Here is a 19,297-nt window from a genome sequence, read left to right on the forward strand (position 1 = left end):
ATAAAGAAAGACAGAGAGGGAGGTAGAGAAAAATCCTGTCTACACAGGCGCTCCATCTGTTCGGGCACAAGTACCCGATGTGTCAGCCTGGGCTTGAATAATAGTCCTCGGAGCTACTTCAGAAGTTTAAACGACAACTGGCTTTCTGAAATTGTCCAAGTCATGAGTCGCCAAGAAGGAATGTATAGTTGTGCAGAATCCATGAGTTTACGAAGGGACAGTGGGATCTCGGGGGATAGATTTCTTGCTAGAACTAGGTATTTTGACCTCATTATCAATTTTAGAAGATCTGTTGCCTTTGTATTCTTCTTGAAATTTTTTGCTCTTGTTTGTCGAGGTGGTATATCTCTTCCAGCTACTGTTGGTCTACCCATTTCTGCCAAGCTTTGAGAAAAAAGTTAGAAAGTATTTAGACAAAAACAAGGTCGTTCAACTACAAAATCACTTCACCGAACAAGTTGATGAAGCGCTCAACTACATAGGCAGTGCGCCGAGTGCAGTGCATAGAGAATACAAGGGTGCAAATAAATCCGTTGAATATTTGTGACAAGGCTAGACTATAGTGGGGGTAAATTCTCTCTCGAGAAACTTACCCCGAATTAACTCAATTTCTCTTGAACATTGAGTTGCTGCATGAGACCACTCACTCTCTCGAGCTGAGTGCGTGGAGAAGGACTAGGGTTCACTCTCTCGAGATGAACCTCATGTCAACCCAATCCCACCGGCCATCAATTTAGTAGTCTTAGTTTTACGACCTCTCACTCGAGCAAGCCAAAAACACAAAGGTTAAACAATATTTGCAACTAAAATTTCATTAAGTTCCACCACAACTACTAAACGAAATCACATTTGCACAACAAATACACCATCAACAAGCAAGACCCAATAGATAATCTAGCCCATGTTCACAAAATCAAACCCCAAGAATTGGGGTTTTAGCTAGACTTATAAAAGAGAGACAGAATTTTATACCATTATGAGTTTGCATTCAAATGGGTATGAAGATTTCAGTCTCAAAACAAGCAAAGTGTGAAGAATCCACAAGACCCAAGTCCAAATTCGTGGAGTTGCAACCCTTTGGATCTTCAAGTTCTTCAAAACCCTCTCCAAACTCAAAACTCAATATTCTATGTTAAAAATTTCTATATTAAAATTCTATTATTAAAGTACAACTCTCAACGCGTATTCATAATTTTCAAAAAATTATGCTGCAGCGAATCATTCAGGGTCGTTAATCAAGATCGCTGATCAACTTTGTGATCCGCCCTTTGGTAGGTTTCATCGTCGTCTTGCTCTATCCTTCAACATCGCTGTGTTTTGGATCATTGGGTGACATAGTACTCCTTTTCACCACCGATTTTATCCTTTCTTTCAGGGCTTAGCACACTAGAACAAAAGGCGAAAATAAGACCTTTTAACGACTCACCAAATGGGCTCAGTGATTCTCAAATCTTCATTTCTTCGTTCTTTCAGCTGGCTTTTTTCCTTTTTTGCTAAGTAGTGTCAATGCTTTCCCTCAAACTCCATATACATGAAAATTGAGGGTTTTCATTAGATATTAAGATAAAATATGCATTTGAGGACAGTAATTATATCAAAATATAGCCCTAAATGAGTTCAATTTGTGGACTCATTAGGCGACCCATTATACTCAAAACAATGGTAGTGATGGTAGACATACAAACATTCCCTGATATTTACAGACTCTTCCAAATGCACCAGTTTGAATGGATGAACAATGCACGAGTGAATTCACACACTATATAACTAGAGAGTTTTATACCTTATATGTTACCGCTCTCATGAAATTGTTGCGGATACTAAAACAACAAAGCGGGCATAGAAGATAGTTCTATCCACTTGGGGAGCATTAGATATAGTCTCGATGAGGAATCAGACAATGAATATCTCTGAGGTCTTGATTAACCGGATGCTACATGGCTCGGAGTACAAAACACCAGCATTAGTGGGATTATTTGAGGGTAAACACCATGTTCTGAGCTATCAGACAGAGATGAAGGATTCTAGTTCGCGGGAGCGCATCATGTGTTTGTTTGCAAGATACATTGCCTTAGAGGGATAGTTTGTAGCATGGGTGTTAGGGTCATAGGTGCAGATCACAAAGGCATCTCTCAGTTTTCCTGCCAACGTCTGGTGGGCAATAGTTCGTGCACTGTTGCAGCCCACGGCTAATGATAACAAATTATCACCATCGCTGGCATCATTGGTTAGCAGTCGCATGGGTCGATACCCATTAAATGTGGGTCGGATCATCACCACTGAGATGCGGGATAGAGCAGTAAATGAGAAAGCAGGTTTTCCATTTTCCTTTTTGATACGAAAACTTTGTTTACAGGCCAACATTCAACAAAATAAGTTGGTGGATAAATGGGTTGAAGCATCCAGGGTCACTGCAACTTCAAAAATAAAAGATGTGGCCAACCATCTTTTTCGTGCAAAAGTCGGTATGGTGGGTCCATTGGCAGTAGTACCACATACACTAGTTGCCATCCCACAGGTTGAGGGAAGTAGAAAGAAGGGTTGATCATCACATCCATCTGTGGGGGCACCACCACCACCAGTGTCAGCAACCCAAGCTATATGTACATTCATCACCATACCTGCTGTGATTTTTGAGGGGATGGTTGCAGATCAAAGGCAGACCTGCTTCATAGTCGACCAAATTGTACTTAAACTACCTCAGGTAGTTCAGCAAGATGTGTTAGCTATAGAGAAACGGTTAAAATATGAGATGTGGACAATGTTGGACGTGCTGAAAAATAGGATGGACGGTCTAGAGGTTCATCTGCAAAATCAATTACAAGTTGCAAGTTCAGTAGATGTTGTGGAGTTGAAGGTTCAGTTGGTATAAATGCGAGCTGAGATTGCGAAACTGGCTGAGAAGATAATTACTGTACCCCATCTAGTTGTGTTGGAGTCCTTGATGAGCTTGTTTAGTAAGCCCCCCACTAGTGAGGCACTTGACAACTTCTTGGGCGAAGTACCCAAAAAATACGGCAAGAGAAAGTAGAAGACTGTGGAGTCTGATCAGGAGCAACTGACAAACCTCTCCAAGAAGGAAAACAGGAGGCATAAGAAAGCACACAGGGAGTCCAGGAGACTAGTAAGAGAAGAAGCAACAGTTGAGCAACAGAGGCATAATGCGATGTTAGCTGGCACTTCTGGTAGTACGATACCAACCCCTATTGATAGCGGTAAGCCTGACCCAGTGCAGGTCTCTGAGAGTCCACCCATTAACAAGGGTGCCGACACTGCTCCGACTACTGGCTCCTAGTTTGCCTTAGGTATGACCCCTCCTTACAGCCCCATTTTTGTGTTTATTTCTTTACTTTGAGGGCAAAGTCCTTTTGTATGAAGAGAAACCTACCATATAAGTGTTAGAATGTATGAAAGTTGGCTCTATTTTGTGTTTTGATACATTTGTGATGTTTTTGTGTTCTAAGTTGTGGAAAATTGCTAGCAGCAACTAAGTTTTGAGCTTGTGTTTTATTTGAAAAGATCATGAAAATTGTGTTTAATCTGAAATCTCACTCTTAGGCTCTTTTTATGACATTTTAGATATTTTCGTGTTGAGCATCGCTAGCTTGGATCATAACTTAGTTGGCTATAATATTGATAGTTCAACCATGTGGCATGTGAGTGTGGGTTTAGTGTGAAGTCTAACATTGCTGATAGAATCTAGAACTTGCCTGAGTAGTCTTTGCCATAGTGTGAGAATAACCGGATAAAAAGTGATCATTACACCATTTTTGTTTATAGTCACTTAAAACCAAACACAACTACCAATTAAAGCAGGAACCCTTGAACCCTATTTGAGCTTAGAAGTTAATTTTGTTGTCACCCTGTTGATATTGTACCCTTGGTTCTCCGAAGGCACAATGCCTCAACTCAGGCCAAAAGCCTAAGTTGAGTATGGTTATGTACTAGATAAAAAGAAAACAATTTAACAGTCGTATCATTGGTTGTTCCGAAGGCAAAAACTTGCAAGGCATGGTAAAAAAGGGAAAGAGTTTGAATGGTTGAAGTAAATGGTAGATAAAAAAAATATATAACAAAAGGTATTGATACGACTACTAGGATGTGCTAAGGAAATAGAGGTTGTAACCACACGAGAAAGATTTGTATGCTAACAAGAACTTTGGAGAAGTAGGGCAAGTTAGTTACTCATAAGACCAAAATTCCACTTTGTATCCCGAGCCAACGCTACAAGCCAATAAACTCCTACAGTGATCCTACTCCGGTTGTTTGATAGATTAAGCATAGAAAGCAAGGGCAATCCTATGGTCAGTATATATGCAGTGTTAGATGATCTTTTAGAGCGTGAGTGTACTAATTAGTCCTAATTATCACGTGTGAGTGACTTCTTTGTTGTGAGGGCATTGTGTTTGCATTGGATAGTTAAATTGAGTCAGCTGTGAATTGACACTAGCATAAGTATGATTGACTATGAGTAATAAGATGACGTACATTGATCCTTGCATGTTAGATAGATGGTTTTGACAAAAGAGTTGGTTGAGATAGCGGATGCATGATAATATTGTATCTTTGGTGTTTGAGAACATTTGACCCTCAAAACTAAGGATTAATGCAAGAACTTTAGTGAGTTTATGTAGATTTGATGTGGTTGTTGATGTATGGACAGGTTTACACATGCATGGAAAGTTTGAAAAGAATCGTGATGATGAAACAAATGTACTGAAGGAACAACAGGGATCCCCAGATGGGCCGTGGTGATGATGACCGATGAGTCCACAATTTGGACTCATTTAGGGCTTCATTTTAATAGAATTAGTGTCCTCAAATGCATATTTTTTCTCAATAACTGATGTAAATCCTTAATTTTAGGTATTTGAAGTTTTAGGCAAGGCATAAACACTACATGGCAAAAAGGAACAAAACGGCTGAAAAGACGAAGAAAAACGGCTGAAAAGACGAAGAAAAAAGGCCTGAGGATCGCCTAATGCATTCAGCGAGTTGCCGAAGGCCTTAAACTTGCCCAAAGTTCCAGTGTGCTGAACCCTGAAGGAAAACATCAAGTCGGCAATGAAAAGGAGCAGTCAGTGTGTCGTCAAACAGTTCCACGAAGCAGTACAATATCGTCTAATGATCTAGAACGCAAAGATTCTGAAAGAAAGAGTTGAGAGGCGATGAAGCAGACCAAAGGTCGGGTCACCGAGTGCATCAGCGACCCTGACTAACTGCGTCGAGTGATCGTTCGTAACACATTTTTTGACAACTACAAATACTAGTTGTATTTTTTATCTTAGTATGCAATTTCAGATACAACGTTTTATTTTTCTAAGTTTCAAGTAGAGAGACTTTGTTCTTAGTTTTTGAAGATTGTAGACTTCCAATTCCAAGAAATTGGAAGTTAGTGTTGAAGATTCTTCATCCTAGACACATTTAAAGTGAATATAAATCATACCCAGTTGATGTTACTTCGATTTGGTATCATTTTCTTCCTTTTTCTCTATGTCGAGATAAAACCCCAATTCTTGGGGTGTGATTTTGTGAATATTGGTTAAATTTCCTGTTGTGTATTGCTTATTGTTAGTCTATTTGTTGTTTAAATGTGATTTCGTTTAGTAGTTGTGTTTGAAATTAATGGGATTGTAGTTACAAATACGATTTCATATTAGTGTTTTTGGTTTCCTCGAGAAAGAGGTTTTAAAACTAAGACTACTAAATCGATAGTTGGTGGTTATTGGGTCGTCTTGAGTTCAAGTCGAGAGAGTGAATCCTAGGTCTTTTCCCACACATTCAGCTTGAGAGAGTTAACAGGTTAAGGCGAAGGCAGTGCTTAAAAGCAACAACTCGGTGTTCGAGAGAAACCGAGTTGATTCATGGTAGGTTGCTCGAGAGAGAATTTACCCTTACTAAAATGTAGCCTAGTTACAAATGTTCAGCAATTGATTATCAATAGCATTTACCCTATTATGTAGTTATCCCATATTCCTATCATATCCCAAGAATCATATCTCCCTATATTCACATCTTTTTGTTTTCGCTATTTTAGTTGTTAATCGACTACAAACCCCCCATTGATAATTGACATTTGTGTCAACCCTTAATTTATGATGTTTTTACTCGATAATGTTTTCATCTATAGTGAACTCTAGCACTTTCGCACTTATTACTATTGTACGATCGTAAACGCTTGAATCGGAAGTTGTATCTTGATTACACAAACATCTAAATGGCGCCGCTGCTAGGGAGTGGTGTTATTTTATAATATTTAGTTAAGTTGAATTTTGTTCTTGTTAATTATAGTTAGACTTACTTAATTCTTAGTTTTGTTTTTTGCTTGGTTGTGTATTGAAACAAGAAAGATGAGTATGAATGGTAGTTATGGGTACCAAATGGACCAAGTGCTATCTTCTCTCTACCCAGAGCCAAAAGAGGGGTGGCCTCATGAAAATGAGGCAAACCTCACTAATGGAACTTGAGTGAGGAGTTGCGTCATGCCACGACATTAAATAAGGCGCTTCTTGGGAGGCAATGCAAGGTCTTACCTCTTTATTTTTGCTTTAAGAAATAATGGTATGTTGTTTGTGTAGGTCAAAGTATGGAAAGAGAGTTAAAACTGCAAATTGGTGAGCCAAAGGTCCTGTTGGTGTATTGCCGAAGAAGTCGGTGACCCCGACTTAGCCCGCCGTTGGACTTAAGACAACTTCAAAGTGCAGTCTTTAAAACTCGATGTGCCCAGGAAATTATTAGCGAATCTTCGACTTGGTCAGCGATTGTGATCTAGTTCACCGTTTGGACCACCAGTTTAACTGGAGGTCCAGTAAAACTTGGAAAGGTAAGTATACATTCGGCGAGTCGCCGAATGGATCGACGAGCACAACTGTCACCGAATTGGCGAGAACTAGACAGTTTCTTAAAAGGCAAAAGGTTTAAACTTTCAAAGTCTACACTTTCCCTCACTTTAGACCTTCACAAACTCGCACCCGTTAGTATTTTCAATATTTCATGCGTTTTTACTGTATTTGAGTTGTTGATTGGTGCTCAGAGTTGGAATAAATTACCGCGTAGCATTTCAAAAGTATTTTAATCGGCATCTAAGGTTTTTTTCCGAACCCCAAATTTATTTTTAGCAATTTTGTACTCATTTGCAATGATCTTATCTTAGTGATGTGTGTTGAGCGTCTCTAATCTTAATTGTTTTTAGTTATGCATGTGAAAATCTTGTCCGTAGTGTTTATATTGTTAAAATCCCGTATTTTTTGTGCCTTAAAATTGGTTAAATCTTTTGGGGGTTGTGCTTGCATGTTGTTGAGTCTAGCAGGGAGAAGTCTGAGTATCCTGAAGATATGGTAAAGACCAATATTGTCATGCCACCCCAGAAAAGAGCACGGGATATCACAATTAATAAAGGGGGGTCAAATCCTCCCAGGAAGGGAAGACAAGAACCTCCACCTGAAATAAATGCAACGGTAAGAGGCCCAATTCTGACAGGAAGACCACTATCAGAGATCCTAATGTTCCTTCATGGGTCCGGGGATTCTATGTAGCTATGCAAGCCTTTTTAGGGAAAACACCCTTGGGAGCTCCTCGTGGGTGTGGTACTGGTGTTTCTTCTGAGGCTACTCCGGGCACCGAACACTGAAGCCCAGACAGATGGAGCGACTGTGTAGACATGACCCCCTCTTTGTCTTACTTTATTTCACTTTTGGATATTTTTGTTTGCATTTGAGGACAAATGTTTTATTTGTGGTGGGGTGAGGCCAATCTTTTGTGATTTTGTGACTCTCTGGTTTTGTTTATATATTGGGTTGTGAGCTGAAATTGTGTTTTAAAGACTGCATCTTGTGGATGTTTGAGCTTGTGAATCCATGTTTTTAATTATGAATGATTTTTTACCCTTCCGAAAAAAATTTCCACCTCTTGTTTGTATTGAATATGGTTGTTCTTGTGCAAATTTAAGTATTGGTTTGATCAATACCGATGACTTGAATAGTGCTTATAATCGAACAAAAATGAATGCGGGCCTACAACGAGGCTAATTGAAGTTGCATAGACAATATGTGAACTGCTTGCATCTCGTTGTGACTAGCCAATTATCGAATCGAGTCTCTTGTGATGAACATTGCACACTAGCAATCATATAGAGTCTTGCTTGACTTTGGTGTCAATGCCTTGTGTGATGAGCTTACCGTAAACCATGTGTGATGACACTTAGAATTTGCCCCTTTTTCCGGTTGACTAAGTGATGCAATTTCTTGAGATGATCTTAGACAACTATAAAGTGTGTGAACCAATTTGACATATATCTCTTTTGTGGCCTACCTTGTGTGTGTGAATCTCTTTTGAGCACCCTTTGAACCTTAACATTTCTTGGAAGAAACTTGATAACATTGCTACATTTTATTGATCCATTACTCATGATCTGGTTTATTTAAATTGCCAATTTAGGCCGAAATCTTAAGTTGGGGGTGTGGTGAAAAGAGAAGGAAAATCAAGTAAATGCAAAGAAGTCCCTTGTGCCCATGCTTTGAGAAAAATGGAACCCCTCCATCTATATCTATCTATCTATCTATATTACCTTAAAAGCATTAACTCCTAACTTAAATGTTAAATTACTATTATATCCCTAACTTAGGTTGTGACTTTTTCGTCCAGTTGTGACTTTTCTGATAAGTTCTGACTTTTTTCTAAGAGTTGTGATATTTCGATCAGTTGTGACTTTTTCAATATGTTGTGACTTTTCCAAAGGGTTGTGACTTTTCAAAAGGTCATAACTTTTCCGATAAGACACAAAAATACTTGTTCATACCACCCTTTGTTGACTATAAATAGAGGGGTTTCCTCTCATTTTTTTCAACAACAATTTTTTTAATCTTGTACTTTCATTCTTCTTCTTGCATTTTAAAAGGTTTGATTAGATTTATTGTAATTGAGTTAGTTCGAATAAGGTTGTAAGTGATTCCTTTGTTCTTAGTATATGCTGATTACTGTTGAGTTTGTGAGTGGAAAGAAAGATTTATTTTTGGTGAAAAAAGAAAATGTACATTTTTGTCGGTGTATTACTTGTGCCATTAGTTGTATGACAGCCTGGTGCTACCTTTTCTGCAATAATTTACCATATCAAAATTAAATCAGTTGCTAATAGTGGTCCATTTGTAACTTGCTAAGTACATGGTTGTGATGTTAACTCCCCTTTGATGATATGCTTCAATGTTCTACCAAAAATAGAAGAATTAAGCAAAAACAGGAGAAATTTTACTATGGGGATTAAAGGAAATGTATCTATCCTTTTTGTTCACTCAATATTTCTCTGGTGTCTCTACGTTGCATTTTGTACCTTCACATTTTCTCTTCTTTTTTAATTGTTTGTGAAGGAACACACCGTCATTATTATTGTCAAAATGCGGTTGTCTTTACCTCCCCTTTTCATAGTGATATTTGATAGTTGAGTAAACTGCCTTGTTTTGTTTCCACAGAATTGTTGACTGATGAACTTTTATATTGGCATTACCGAAAGGCCATCAATTTGCATAATATATACATTAGTATGTAATTTTCCAATATATAAAGTTAACATAATGTAGTCTAAATTCAGTTTTTTTTTTTTACAATTTCTCATGTGATGTAAATATATGCTTTTGAACATATTTTTTCAAAATTTCTCTAGAGTTAGAGAATGGTCACAATTTGTTCTTTTGATGTTCAAGTCAAAATAATGACTTTATATATCAATGTGATTTAGACCGTTAGGAAGTTTGCTTCAAAATAGTTATTACTATATAAACATTGCCTTTTTGTTTTACTTATTTTACTATTTCTTAATATTACAGTATTTTAGACGAAGAAAAGCTCATATATATTGGTAGCTATTTGTATTTGAATTAACGTTTTCTATATGTCACAAATGTATTATCAAGTTAACAATATCTTCTAACTTTGAAATATATTATTTAATTTTAACTTCAAAATATATTATTTTAAATTAGTTCTAAAATATAAAATATAGTTATTCTCTTCACATGTTCATATGTCATTTGGGTAGTTTAACGTGAAATACACGTCCAAACACATGGTTAGATGACAAGAAACATACACAACAAATATCGTTTATAAGGTAATATTATTGAGATACGGCCAATTACATGATTGAACCTCAGCAAAATTGAAATAAATATATGCATTTAGCTAATACAAATTTTCATTGACCATCTTCATAGGTTCGCGTGAATAAGAGATATATATAATGATCCACATTGTACATTCACAAAAAATTTGCAATATTTTTTGTGCAAAGCTTATATTCAATTCTTCACTTAAATAAACAATACTATTTACTATAAGATATATTTTCTGAATTGGTAATCACGTGCAACACACGTGTCGAAAAACTGGTATAAAAAAGAGAGAAGAAAATATTTAAAAAGAAAAAAAGGAAAGAAAAAGTGGTGAAATAAAGTTGTGGAAATACAAAGAAAATGGGGTTTTCAATGAACTCATGAAAGATGAATAAGAGGTGACTTTTGAGCTTGAATGAAATTGATAAAGAGAACGAAAGAAGGTGTTGTTCACATCACATTTCATGAGGATTTTCATCCTATAAGCCTAAATTACCATACCTTTGCACTCATCCCCATTACAAGCCATGAAAAGACCTTTTTGTTCTTGAGTGAGCTGAAACAATTGTCTATTGGAAAATGCGGGTAAATCTATGGGTGAAAGCAGGCATTGTGTTCTTCTTTGTGAGTGTGAGGGTTGCATTTGATTCCGGAACTTTAAATTTTTGAATCATTGAGTGTGAATATGGAATCATTCTTCTGTGTGAGGGCATTTGATTTCCTTTGTTGAGCTTGAACTTGCATTTGAAGTAAATATAGTGAGCTTGAGATTCTTTGATAATGGTGTGTCACAACTTGAAACATTAAGTGCACATTTGATCTTCGCATGAGTAAATTGAGTCTTGTGTGTGCATTCATAATTAGGTCTAGTGTAGCACTGTTCGAGACATCCTTTTTGAACTGCCAAACTTAAGTTTTACTTGAGGACAAGCAAAAGTTTAAGTAGGGGGTGTTGATGAGTCCACAATTTAGACTCATTTAGGGATTTATTTCAATAGAATTAGTGTCCTCAAATGCATATTTTGTCTCCATAACTGATGTAAATCCTTAATTTCAGGTATTTGGAGTTTGAGGCAAGGAATAGACACTACTTGGCAAAAAGGAACAAAACTGCTAAAAAGACGAAGAAAAGAAGGCCTGAGGATCGCCTAATGCATTCGGCGAGTAGCCGAAAGCCTTAACCTAGCCCAAAGTTCCAGTGTGCTGAGTCCTGAAGGAAAAGATCAAATCGGCGATGAAAGAGAGCAGTCGGCGTGTCGCCGAACAGTTCCCCGAAGCAGTACTATATTGCCCAATGATCCAGAACGAGAAGATGCTGAAGGCAAAAGCTAAAAGGCGATGAAGCAAACCAAAGGGCAGGTCGCCAAGGGCATCGGTGACCCTGACTAACAGCACCGAGTGATCCTTCGCATCACATTTTTCGACAATTATTAATACTAGTTGAATTTTTATCTTAGTATGCAATTTCAAAAACAACATTTTATTTTTCTAAGTTTCAAGTAGACAGACCTTGTTCTTAGCTTTTAAAGATTGAACACTTCCAATTCCAAGAAATTGAAAGTGCGTGTTGAAGATTCTTCATCCTAGCCTCGTTTAAAGTGAATATAAATCATACCCAGTTGATGTTACTTCGATTTGGTATCATTTTCTTCCTTTTCTCTATGTCTAGCTAAAACCCCAATTCTTAGGGTGTGATTTTGTGAATATGGGTTAAATTTCCTGTTGGGCATTGCTTATTGTTAGTCTATTTGTTGTTTAAATGTGATTTTGTTTAGTAGTTGTGTTTGAACTTAATGGGATTGTAGTTCCAAATACAATTTCATCTTAGTGTTTTTGGCTTGATCGAGAGAGAAGTTTTAAAACTAAGACTACTAAATTGATAACCGGTGCTTATTGGGTCATCATGGGTTTAACTCGTGAGAGTGAATCCTAGGCCTTTTCCCACACATTCAGCTCGAGAGAGGGAATGCGTTAAGGCGGAGGTTGTCCTTGAAAGTGGCAACTCGGTGTTCGAGAGAAATCGAGTTGATTCGGGGTAAGTTACTCGAGAGAGAATTTACCCCCACTAAAGTCTAGCCTAGTTACAAATGTTCAACAATTGATTATCAATAGAATTTACTCGATTATGTAGTTTATCCCATATTCCTATCACATCCTAAGAATCCCGTCTCCCTATATTCGCATCTTTTTATTTTCACTGTTTTAGATGTTAATCGACTACAAACCCCTAATTGATAATTGACATTCGTGTAAACCCCTTAATTTATGATGTTTTTTACACAATAATGTTTTTTGCTACGGTTAACTCTAGCAATTTCGCACTTAATTCTCAGAAATCGCTCCCTTGGGACTCAACCCCAACCAATTCGGTTGGGTTATATTACTATTGTATGATCGTAGACACTTGAATCTGAAGGTGTGTCTTGATTATGCAAATATCACTGACGAGCCGTCCTAAACCTCGTAGAGTGGAAGCAGTTAAGAAGGGAAATTGATCAAAGCCCAAGTAATGATGAGGATGCCCTTGACGGGTCGTGGTTTGCTTCACGGTCCGTCCTTCTATCCTTGAAGATGAACCAGTAAGAGGGCATTGGTGAACCAAGTTGAATGTTGGCCAAGCAAAGACCACGGAGGTCCAGATGCAGCGTGGTCCCCCTAACTTATTCTCTTCATAGCTTGAACTCTTTTTAGATAGACTATTTGAATTTAGTAGGTTTAATTTTTTAATTATCTCGTCATAGCTTGAACGATAGACTACTTTCCACATTCTCTACTTTGATTTTTATCGATTACTTCGGATCATAACTTGAAGATGTTGATTTGGTTTTGGAAAATTAAGCTTTCATTGAATTTGTAATCTTCGTAAGTGATCTCTTTTAATGTATTCAGCATATATGTTTGCTTATTCTATTGAAAGAATGAGTGGCTAAATACAACAACTAGGGTTATGGGAACCATGACAGTAATACTAAGAGTAGATTCACAAAACGAGTAGAGTGCGATTAATATTTGCAAAATATACTTCATACTTTCGTTATTCATTCTATCTAATGAGTGAACGCATTAGAACTTTCCTACATCTATCAATTGTTCAACATAAAATTGGTAGTTAGGAAAAAGTAGAATTAATTTGATGGTTTGGAGTGAAAATTCAACTTCGTAACAAGGTAATTTTGACACCAAAATATGCGAGGATAAAATCAGACAACAATCTAAGACCAAGAGTATTTGAGTGGAAGTTATCTAACAAGACTGAGAAGTGTTAGATACATTTAACTCGCTCGTAATCTGCAAAGAAAAAATCACTCAAAACTTGTTGAGGAATCAACACTAGGTGTAAAGTCATGGGAAACACAACCCAGGTTTCATTCATCTATCATCACAACGTTGAAGTTAAAATCTTGTTACTTGTGTTAATCATAGTAATACAACAAACTTTAGTTACTTGAAAATTACAACGAAACTCATTTACTTTTCGTAATTTATTTATTTAAGTAAATAATATTCATCCTTTATTTGTAGCTAATTTCATTTAGAACCGTTTCAGCACTTTTGTCTGCTTGTTATTGAAGAGTCTTTCTCGCCCTGTTGGATTGAATATCAACTATTTACAAGAGTACTATGTAATCCAAGATTTTTGTTGTTGCTAATTTGAATGTATTTTGAAGAGTCTACATGGATTCAATTGTTGTTGGCTTTCTGAGAAATGGTTATGTGGAGGCAACTTGCAGAACTTCCAATGAGATGCCGGAGAGTGACCTTGTGTCATGGAACACCATGATTGGTGGTTTTATAAAGCAGAGCAGATGTGGTGGATGCAATTTATCTACTTCGTGTAATGCAGAATAAGGGGATTAAAGCAGATGGAGTGACAATGGTCAATGTTTCATCTGTCTGTGGATACTTAGGAGATACTGATCTTGATAAATGGATATATAATCACATTGAGAAGTACGAAATTCAGCTAGTATTCAGCTAAGTACCACGCTTGTTGACATGTTTTGTAGGTGTGATCCTACAAATGCGATGGAATTGTTCAACAAAATGAAAGAGAGTGTTGTGTCGTAATTTTACTGTATTTAGAAAAATCACTTTTTTGAAATGTTCTAAGTATAAAACAATTTGAAAAATACTTAGAAAAGAGTCGTCACTTAATTTTTTAAAGAAATTAAGAAAACTTATAATTTTCAAAGATTTAAACAGAAAAAATCATTTGAAGATATCAAAGAAGGTTCGGGGTTCAATTTACACTTCGAGAAGGGTTTAAGCATTCGAAGTGTCCGCTAACATGCGGTTGACCTGCGACTTGGCTAAAATATATTTGACTATTTTTTAGGAAAATAACGATAAAAAATAATAACGTACAATATTTGATGAACTTTGAGAAGATAATTAAATAAATGACGCATTTTTTATTTTTTATTTTTTGTTTTAATTTTTAGAGAAAGGGACCCAAAAATGAAACATTTGACTCGAAATACAAGTGATTAGAATATTAATAAAACTAGATTAATTAGAATTTATTTAATTCATTTTGAAATAATAATTTAAACCAATTTAATAAATTAAAGCATGAATATCATTTTGAATTAATTGACTAAACTTTTTGAGAAAATGACAAAGTAAGCATTATTATATTTTAATTAATTATAAAAGGTTTTGACTAATATTTTTAAAGTTTATTTGAGAAAAGTACTTTAACTTAAAACAATTTTAAAAATGAGTAAGATCTGATTAAGCAAAAAAGCATTAAAGAACTTCTCTTTTAAGTACAAAAGGTTTAACAAGATATAAAATTTTGACCAATATACTTGATCACTAAAATAAATGAACACGAAACATGAAATGTATTAAAATTAAACCAACACAAAGAAAATGACTCATCTTTTGGGGAATTCATTATGTTAATTAACAATTATAAAGTTAGAGTTAAACACCAAATAAATTATCACGATTAAATAATTAAAGAATAAGGGAGAATTTGAATTATGGGCCTCCTTTTTTGGCCAAATTTGTTGCCATTTTTGGGTTTAACCCAATTCCCCTTTTTTGTATATATCAGTTGTATATCGGTGTATATCAGATGTATACAACCCTTTTTTCTGCTTTCCGAAACTTGTAGCAGCTTCCTTAACCTATAAGTCAGCTTCTCAAGACCTATATTGGCTTGCATTCCGCTTTGATTGACCAAAGAATCGACTCGAAGGGAGAGTTTAGAACCCCCATGGCCCCTTGTCATGCAAATAAGGAGATTTCGAGTCCAAAAGACTCTCATGGCGTTTTACGACAAAGAAAATAAATGAATACAAATTAGTATATGATAAGAAAACAATTGACAATTAATAAGGCATACACGTAGTATTGACTTATATAATTAATAAACATAAACTATACACACATTATCAACCATGAACTAATAAGGAAGTGGGCAAATAACAACAACTTCATGAGTTAAAAAAAAAGATAATCCAAAGTAGACAATCAACATGACAACATTTGAATACGACTAAAAAAAAAAGTGAAGAACCTAATGCCCAATAGAGGGACATGAGCTATCATGAGAAATGCACAAGTTGAATGTAAACAAAAATTCAATAACGAGGAAGACTATTATACAATATACTTAGGTTCTATATTAAACAAAGAAAAACAAATGCATATCCATATTAGGACAAGTACGAGAAGAAACCAATAGCAACTTTACATTTTTTATTTATTATATATAAATGTCAACAACAATATAAAAGCAAAACAAATCAACTTAAATTGATACTTGATGATACCAAAAGAGCAAATAATGCACAATCAGTATACAAGAAAAAGACATAAAATATCAATCACATCCTCCAACAGGTTAACTAGCACATGTAAAGTTCCTTCTTCACAATATAATACCAAAAATTGTTTTAAACGATACAAAATTATTGCCACATCAGAGATTTCATTACACTTTTTTTTAAAATAAAAAATAAAAAAATTTAGACGCTAGACTCTAATGTTGATATTTACGATAAGGCTTCTCCAATATGTTGTGATGAGGACGCTTAGGGCAATTGGGATATGGGTGAATAATGCAAAGGATGAATATATAGATGGAAATTAGGGGGAAATCGGGTGAAATTCTCATTTCAAATTCAAATTTCTTGCTCCTTTTCAAGGCCAACAGGGAGCAACTGAGTTTGGTATGAAATTTCTCCAAAATCCCAGAAAATCCGAGGCAGCAGGGCTGCTGCGTACAGCTGTTGTTGACATTTTGGACTGCTGCTGCTATTGTTGAAATTAGAAGGGAAAAAGGGGGTGGGGCGGGCTGGTTGCTGTTGATGTATTGTATGCAGTGTTGCTTGGAATTGTATGTATTGTATGTTAGAAATTAAAAGGGAAAAAGAGGTGGGGTCAAGCGGTACTGCTTGCTGTTGTTATTATTTTATTGGAAGAGGTTGGTTGGTACATGTATGTATTGTATTATTATATGGGCTGGCAGCTTCTTGAATTGGAAAATAAGTGGGCGGGTGGGGTCGGTTTGGTTGGGCATTGTATTGTTTTGGATACGTTTGGATCATTGTATTGTTGTATTAAGGGGTTGTTATTAATTAAAAAAAAGGTGGGGTCGGTTGAAAGGGGAGTTAGAAAAACTTAGCCAATTAGATTTTAGCTAAGATAGATTCGGCTAGTAATTAAACAAGATAAATTGATATTAATTAATTAATGAGCTTCTTAATCTTAACAAAATAAAATAATTAACTTAATTATAAACTAATTAATTTACCAATATAAACGACTAAATAACCAAATATTCAAATAAAGCTAAAATCCTTTTGAGACAATTTTCGAACATTCATAAAATATACTAATTAGACACATAATTATATAATAATTAAATTAATTATAAACTAATTAACTAGAAATATAAGCTATTAATTAATTTAAACTAAATAACCAAATATTTAAATAAAGCTAAAACCCTTTTGAAACAATTTTTGAACATTCATAAAATATACTAATTAGACACATAATTATATAAAATATCATATTCATTATTTTAAAATTTATAAAAATGACAAACTACTTAAAATGACTTGAAAATTATTTTGAATTTTATAAAGCCAATTATTTCAAATCATTTGGAATTTAGGAAGCTCGATGATTAATTTGTATTGTGGAGGTCCAAAATTGGGTATCAACAGAGAGGGATGTCTCTGCCTTGACTGGAGCAATATAGACCATGGCTGTGTAAGGAAATTGTAAGCAGGCAGTTGAACTATTCTTGGAGATGCTTCAGGAAGGGGTGGAACCTTATCAAGTTGTGTTTGTCGTTGTACTGACAGCATGTAGCCATGGGGGCTTAGTAGGAGAAAGAATGAAAATTTTAAGGCGTATGAAAGAGATCAATGGCGTCTCACGACAGATAGTGCATTATGGGTGCATTGTGATATGTTTGATTTCGCTGGATTATTGATAGAAGGTGTTGACATAATAAAAAAGAAAACACATGCCAATGATGCAGTTTGGGGGCATTTTCTTGCTGCTTGTAAAATGCATAAAGACAATGAGAGAGCAACTTATGAAGTTGATATGATCTCTGAATCATCCCCCCCTCCCCCAGATAAAGCTGGGATCCATGTGCTTCTTCCAAATGTTTATGCTTTGGGAGGGAAGTGGACTGATGTTGCCAATGTAAGTATTTCCATGAAGGAAAGAGGGAAAAAGAAGAACCCGGATTCAAGCTAACAAAGTGGATTGATCTAACAAATGTTCAGATGGATGTTGATTAACAAGAGAAATCATTCTTGTTTAATTGACACAGAGAGAAAATAGCCATGGCATATGGACTCATCCCTACATCTCAGGGACATCCCATTTGTATAATTAAAAACCTTCGCATGTGTTCAGATTGCTATTCATTTGCAAAATTTGTTTCAAAAGTATATGATGGCAGCAGATCAATCCCCTTTACACGATTCCTTAATTGTGATCTAAAGAGGAAAGATTGAAGAAAAAAGGAATCACTATAATGCTAAGAAAGCTTTTGTGTTTTGTCCCATTGTCATAGATACTAGAAAGAATCTGACCACTCAAGACATTTCTGATCTGTTTTCTTGCATTTCTTTAAGTCCATTACCACAAAGAACATTAAAAATTTTGATCAACATTTTTAGCATATGAAACACAAATGTAAAATGCTATCTCTCAACACAAAACACTAGATAAACTCAAAAGCATCAATACGATAAACATTTTTCAAAACATACATAGTTTTGTCTTGGGGAAGGTGATGCTGACGGGAATAACATTTAAAATGAAACTAGAAATTCAGGTTTCTAGACCAAATCCATAGTCTGGATAGTCTTCATCACCAGCCCCAATTCTCAAATGATCCCACTGCTTCATGGTGAGGTTTATCAGCTAATGTAGTGGTTGCCTGTAAAACATCTTAGTTGATGCAGCCAATCTTGTCCAGGAGTTGCAACGAATCAGGTAGGACCTCATAGTGGGGATGAACCATCTCCATGTACTCTTGGTACATTCTCGCCTTTTTCAGTATTGCATGGCATTTCAGACCGCAGCATGTTAGATTAATCATTTAGATGTAACTCATGGAATAGTGGTGAATGACTTACATGTGGTGATTCATAAATCTATTTAAACCATGCACCTTTCAACTGACTAGAAACTAGTATGAACTCAGGATTGAATGATAATATTTTAAGGACATTCCTTCCAAAGGAGAGATCTCGTTGCAGTATAATTACTATCATCAAAGAGACTATAGATAAGTATTAGACTCTAGATAGTCTAACTACAAACTTGCAGGTACAAGGGTAGATTTGGGAAGTTCTAGATTTAGAGAATCCGTAGTTTCTATAAAAAGACAAATTTACTTAGTATTTGTTATTAAATTGAAATAGCGAGATGAATTTGATGGAAAAACTTAGTTGTTATTTTGTTTGAATATAAGTTATGATGGGATTAGTAAGATGGGAAAAATAAGGTTGGATTAATTATGATGGGATAAGTTATGCTGAGATTATTTCTTATTGATTGTTTGGTTTGTTGCATTCAAAATAGTATGAATGCATAAATTTTAAGAACAAATTATTTCTTTACTAAAATACCTTTTATGAATGTAAAACGTGATTTATAATAAGGGTTTAAAGGGATATCTTTGTCATTTACTTACTTTATCCCGTGATAAG

At 35.5% G+C, this 19,297-nt stretch overlaps 1 protein-coding gene and 1 pseudogene across 2 annotated transcripts in view; one reads left to right on the top strand and one right to left on the bottom strand.

The window, feature by feature from the left end:
- The window catches only part of LOC125837375 (probable protein phosphatase 2C 10), a 1,808,044-nt gene that overhangs the window by 260,647 nt on the left and 1,528,100 nt on the right, over nt 1-19,297 (bottom strand). The window lies entirely within an intron of this gene.
- LOC125837395 (pentatricopeptide repeat-containing protein At3g22690-like) lies at nt 13,779-18,094 on the top strand (annotated as a pseudogene).

Source organism: Solanum verrucosum, unplaced genomic scaffold (assembly GCF_900185275.1).
Source record: "Solanum verrucosum unplaced genomic scaffold, falcon-dt-bn FXZP01000147.1, whole genome shotgun sequence".
NCBI classification, from domain to species: domain Eukaryota; kingdom Viridiplantae; phylum Streptophyta; class Magnoliopsida; order Solanales; family Solanaceae; genus Solanum; species Solanum verrucosum.